General features: G+C 38.1%; 1 non-coding gene across 1 annotated transcript; it reads right to left on the bottom strand.

Moving 5' to 3' along the window:
• Positions 1-3329: 3329 nt before the first annotated feature.
• Positions 3330-3437, bottom strand: LOC139019161 (small nucleolar RNA SNORA77). Its single transcript, XR_011473048.1, has one exon. It is a non-coding gene; the product is annotated as a small nucleolar RNA SNORA77 (small nucleolar RNA).
• Positions 3438-6471: the final 3034 nt, after the last annotated feature.

Raw genomic sequence — 6471 nt, 5'->3', positions numbered from 1 at the left:
TGTTTGGGGCACGTCGGGGAAAATGTGTATATTTCAACTCGAAGGCTCTTTCCCAAGCTTCTAAAATCCTATTTGGAGGCTGGAAATGATACTCTACAAGCACAGAGCATTCAACTAATTGTGCCGTGCAACTGCAGCATAATACAATCTACTAAAACGGTGTTTTGTTTTGTTTTTCCACCGCGTAAAGATAGAAATAAACATGTAGGCTAAAAAAAAAAAAAAAAAGGACCAAGTAGATAAAATTTGCTTCCTTAGGTTACCAGGCTCTGTGGAGATACTTTGTTGTTCCCCAGAAGTAACCGCTCTGAAGAAATAAATGAAGCAATTCCTTTATTTGTCCCCTATAAAGTAGAATTTTTATTTCTTTTTTGTTTGTTTTGTTTGTGTTTTTTAGAAGCTTTATTGAAGTATAATTGATATATAATAAACTACACATAAAGATTGTTTTGACATATTTTTCATTCTTAATGTGATACTGCATATGAATGAGAAGTAAAAGGGGTGGAGAGCTTGTCTTTTCTCAGGTGAAGCTATGAAACATTGTCGAAAACTAGTTATTGATCTCAATAATTTCATACCATTGTTAATGTGGTATTCGGATTTAATAGACCGTTAAAATTTAGGAATTGTCTGAGTTCCTGTTTTCTGAAGGGAGATAAATGTCTGGGCTAAGATAGTCCTCTAACAGTTTTCTTTGTAATTTTAAAGGTGAATTTAATTACTAAACTTTGAGGTATAGGACATATCTGCCTGTCATTTTTAATATTCCTTTTAACAACCAAGTGTGCTTCAAAAATTTTTAAAGTTTTTGAAGCTCTAATTTCGCTTCTATTTGTAACACTCCCAGGCTACACAGAGTAAACAATATATGCTTAGCATCACATAAAGCAACAAATCTATGCACCCACAAAGGACACAGAAAACTCAAGAGTAAAGTAGCAATCTTACTCAAATCATGTGCAATACTATAACAAGACTATTTTTCTTTTTCTAATATATTTTTATTGATTTCAGAGAGGAAGAGAGAGAGAGAAACATTAATGATGAGAGGGAATTACTGATTGGCCGCGTCCTGCACGTCAGTCCGAGCCGGCAACCCAAGCATGCGCCCTTGACGGGAATCGAACCCCGGACCCTTCATTCCACAGACCAACGCTCTATCCACTGAGCCAAACGGACTAGGGCAAGACTATTTTTCTTTATATCCTCAGGACAGATAACAAACTACATAATCAGTATTTTTAAATATACAAATAAATGCCTGAAACTTCTCTCATGATAGTTTTGGTGCTAGTTCTTTCTTCAGAATATGCACCTAATGGCCTCTTTGCACCAACATTAAGCCCCAGCTATCTTCCCATCTCTATGTTATTTGCAGTGGTGAACCTGATAGGCCCTTAACCCAGCCTTCATGAAATTTAAAGCCCAATTATAATTATAATCTCATAGAGTCATATGAAAAAGTGCTACATCTGACTAGGAAACAGTGGGTATTCCAGAACTATTTTAAAAAACGAAACCCATTGACTATTGTGTTTCTGAAGGATATGAAACTTAATCTTTTTTTTTTTTTTTTTAAGGAAATGGTATTCTCCCTTGGTTCACAGAGTGCAAGAGAAGTTAATTTCTCCTAAAAAAAATGTTTTAAAATTAAAAAGCTCTATTCTAGGCAATCAATTACCCTCCTGATGTAAATTTTTTATGTCATTATAAAAACTGAAATGTGTATACTAAACAGAAATTACAAAAGGAAATAAGGAAACAAGAATTAGAAAGCGCCCTAACCGGTTTGGCTCAATGGATAGAGCGCCAGCCTGAGGACTCAAGGGTCCCAGGTTCGATTCCGGTCAAGGGCATGTACCTTGGTTGCAGGCACATCCCCAGTAGGGAGTGTGCAGGAGGCAGTTGATTGATGTTTCTCTCTCATCGATGTTTCTAACTCTCTATCCCTCTCCCTTCCTCTCTGTAAAAAATCAATAAAGTATATTTTTAAAAAAAAAGAATTAGAAAGCAATCCCTTTGACCCTGGCCAGGTGACTCAGTTGTTTGGAGCATCTTCCCAAACACCAAAAGTTTTCTGGTTCAATCCCCAGTCAGGGCAAGTACTTTAATGTTTCTCTCTCTCTCTCTCTCTCTCTCTCTCTCTCTCTCTCTCTCTCTCTCTCTCTCTCTCTTTCTCTTTCTCTCTCTCTTTAAAAGTCAATAAAGCCCTGATCGGTTTGGCTCAGTGGATAGAGCGTCGGGCTGGGGACTGAAGGGTCCCAGGTTCGATTCCAGTCAGGGGCATGTACCTTGGTTGCAGGCGCATCCCCAGTAGGGGGTGTGCAGGAGGCAGTTAATCGGATGTTTCTGACTCTCTGTCCCTCTCCCTTCCCCTCTGTGAAAAATCAATAAAATATATATTTTTTAAAAAGTCAATAAAAAAATATCCTCGGGTGAGGATTTTTAAAAAAAGTTTTTAAAGCAATCCCTTTGATAAGTTATATATTTGTCTAATCACTGGGTTGTACACCTGAAACAAATATAATATTGTACATCAACTGTAATTGAAAAATAAAAAGTTATTTAAAAATATATAAAGCAGACCCTAATGATAAAGCATAAATACCTCAGCTATTGTTTTTTTAAAAAAGCAATCCCTTTGAAAACATAAAACAGATCATTAACTAGCATTGCCAGCAAGTGGATTTCCCCTTAAACATGTGAATCCAGTGTATGTAAATAACATTCAAGAATAACATTTACACCATATATATAGTAAATGTATATACAGGGTGGAGCAAAAGTAGGTTTACAGTTGTGAGTATGTAAAACAGTTTATTCTTGTATTGTTATTTATTAATTATTGTATTATTTTCCATAGGAACAACTGTAACCCTACTTTTGCCCCACCCCGTACAATATCATACCATATATAGTATATGTATATATAATACTTATACATTGTATATAATGCATATATAGTTGCTATAAACATGAACAATGTTATCCATTTAACATTATTGTTTACTCATCTTTTAATTACAAAAATAATACATGCTTAGACTGAAGAATTCAAATACAAGTATAAAAATAAAAAATGACCATTCCCTCTGGCTGTCCTTAGTCACAAGGTAACCACTGCTCATAGTTTAATGTGTAATCCTTCCATGTCTTTTTCAATGAACACACACACCCAAACAGAAAGTGTATAGCATTTTATTTTTTTGATCTTTACAAAAAATGGGGTCATTATAGTTATTACTTGTTTTTTAAACTTAGGGTATCACGTACATCCTTCCATGAGCAGTCCTAAAGCTATATAATTCAAAGCATTTTTTTTTAAGCACCATGTCCCCGGGCAGCTGCGTCACCCTGCACAGGTCAAGGTAGTCACAGTCCCAGGAATGTTTCTGTGGCAAACTGAAAACAAAGCATTTGTTTTTAAAGTCTGTGGCTTAGAAAGATAGCTAAGACAAGAAAAAGCCAGTCCAGTGTTACCTCTAAAGGAGGCTTTAAAATTGACACAGAGTAGATACTCAATGAATATTTGTTGACTGATCCAGGCCTTCTGATTTCAATTTCACCTTACTTGACCACTGTTGCGGTCTTACTAGCTCAAAGAGGCAAATACTGGGTTAGCTGAGACCCTATGATAGCATAGATAAAGATAAGAGGCTGACAGCTGTCAGAGGGGAGGGGGATTAGGGAACTTCATGAAAAAGGTGAAGGAATTAAGCAAAAACAATAACAACAAAAATTCAAACACTGACAACAGCATGTTGATTACCAGAGGAAAAGGGGGCATGGAAGATAGAAGAGGGTAAAGGGGGCACTTTGGGTGGTGAATACACAAAACAATATACAGGTGATGTATTATAGAATTGTACACTTAAAACCTATATAATTATATTAATCAATGTCACCCCAATAAATTCAATAAAAATGTTGCCCTAACCGGTTTGGCTCAGTGGATAGAGCATTGGCCTGCGGACTGAAGGGTCCTAGGTTCGATTCCAGTCAAGGGCATGTACCTTGGTTGCGGGCACATCCCCAGTGGGGAGTTTGCAAGAGGCAGCTGATCGATGTTTCTAACTCTCTATCCCTCTCCCTTCCTCTCTGTAAAAAATCAATAAAATATATTTTTAAAAAATGTTTTAAAAGTAGATCTGATTATTTAAATGAGTATACAATTTTTTCCCAATAATGATTTCCACAATATCTTTGTTTTAAATATATTTTTATTGTTGATAGTATTACAGATATCTCCCATTTCCCCGCTCCTCCCACTCCCTACTCAACCCCCAGGTCTTCTCTACCCTATTGCCCATGTCCATGGGCTAGGCATTTAAGTATATCATTCTTTTGTTTAAATACAACAATAATCAGCTTTGGAATATGTTCTTGGCAGCTTGACACCCTTCACTTCACCAAAGAACTCAGAGGCCAAGCAGTGTAGTGTAGGTTTCTACCCTCCATATTCTGCAACCAGAGCCATCATTCTAAACATCTGCTGCAAAATTTAAGCCTTTTCATGGCTTCCCATTGTCCCCAGGATCAATTCCCTAAATCCTAATCCCACTTATCTGGTCCTTGCCTACCATGAACCTCAGGAAGCCAGTCTGTCCTGATTCTCTATATTCCAGCCACATAAGCCCAGCTCCAAGCTTCCTCCTTTCTCAGGGCTTTACAGTGCTACTCCCTCTGCTTGGATAGTTCCTCTTAGCTTCCCTCCCAATATACATGGCTACCATCACTTTCCAAAAGAGGCCTTCTCTCACCCTCCAGACTAGATTAAGGACTCCTGGTTTTAGTCTTTGAAAAAGCTTAACAGAAATTATATCTTTGTCATAAGGTTGGTTAGGCATCCTTAGCCAATCCCCTCTAAAATATATGTAGGTTGTGTATAGTGTTTAATTATTATATACAATGACTCAATTGACACCTTTATATATTATTAGTATACTAGAGGCCTGGTGCACAAAATTCATGCCCAGGTAGGGTCCCTAGGCCTGGCCATCTATCAGGGCAGATCGGGGCCTTCCTTCGTTCCGCGCCTCCCCCTGGGGGTCAGCGCATGCCATAGTGAGCGATCGAATTCCCGGTCTCCCGGTTGAACTCCCAAGGGGACACTTTGCATGTTAGCCTTATATGTATATATAGATTACAACAGATGCTGCCAGTGCCCCATGGAGATTACCTTGGTCCTCACTGTTTTCTTACTCTCAGGATCTCTTTCTACTTTAAGCACCTGTGACTCAGACTTAGGCTTTGAGCTTGGTCCACGCATGGGCAGGGCATTAACAACTCAGCAGCCCACCATCTAATGATGGATGGAAATTTGTGAATAACTACCTCAACTTCCTTGGATAAGAGACCTCTGGGAAAAATTCTATATAGTCCCCTGAAAAGGATTGAGACCCAATTACCCTCAGTTGTAATCTGTTCATTAATCTTGCACCCATATTGGCTTCCTGCCGCCTAATTCCCCAACCCAAACTCTTTCTCCAACTCCATTGTATCCTAAATCAAGCAACCAACAATTAAGCCAAATAAGTATGTATTAGTGAATATTATGTTCAATAATATGTTATGTGCCATGGGTGGGATACAAAAGAACATGGTTCTTAAATTCAAGGGGCTTATATCTGTTTGTGACACAAGAATAACATGAACTAAGCTAAGTGACTCCAAGTATAATAAGAATTCCCAGAAAACATACATAAATGTGGGCTTGAGTGGCTCAAAACAGTTAAAAACTTTTTTATTTATTTATTTTGATTAGAGAGAAACATCGATTTGTCATTACACTTATTTATACATTTATTGGTTGATTCTTGGATGTGCCCTGACTGGGGATGGAACCCACAACCTTGGCATATCCGAACAATGCTCTAACCAACTGAGCTACCCAGCCAGGGCAAAATAGTTCTGTAGAAAATATATAAATTGCCCTAACCTCTTCCAGACACGTGTATTTCCCTTGCCATTAAGTGGTATCTCTGATCACATTATAGTCAATGAGTTTTCTTGCCTTCCTTCCCTCCAAGAATGTGAGCTCCATGAGGTCAGGAGCCACATTCTCATTTCATTAACCTTTATGTCCCCACAATCTAACACAATGCCTACCATGTAATAAATACTAGGACTTTGATAAGAGTTTAATTAAATTGAAATGGGTTCTTGAGAACTGTGTAAGGAAGAATGACTTAAGATTAATAAGGGAAGAGCACTCTAGGTGAGGGCCGTAGTGAGGGCAAAAGTGAGGAAGTAAGATTGAATATGGCAGGTATGGTAGAAATAGTCTGAATGGAGCAGAAGTTTGAAAAACTGAATGCCATAGCTGTTCCAGTGTTCATGGGGCCACCTATGAACCGATGGGAAGACGTTTCAATCCAAAAACTAACCTGAGATTAGAGACACTACGAAGGAAAATGGGAAAAGGGAGTTACAACCATCATGAAAACAGAAGCAACAGGAGGACTGGAG

The sequence above is a fragment of the Myotis yumanensis genome, unplaced genomic scaffold, assembly GCF_028538775.1.
Source record: "Myotis yumanensis isolate MYYU_CA2020_CCGP unplaced genomic scaffold, mMyoYum1.0.hap1 SCAF_10, whole genome shotgun sequence".
In the NCBI taxonomy this organism is placed as follows: Eukaryota; Metazoa; Chordata; class Mammalia; order Chiroptera; family Vespertilionidae; genus Myotis; species Myotis yumanensis.
This window is presented reverse-complemented; position numbering and strand designations above follow the sequence as displayed.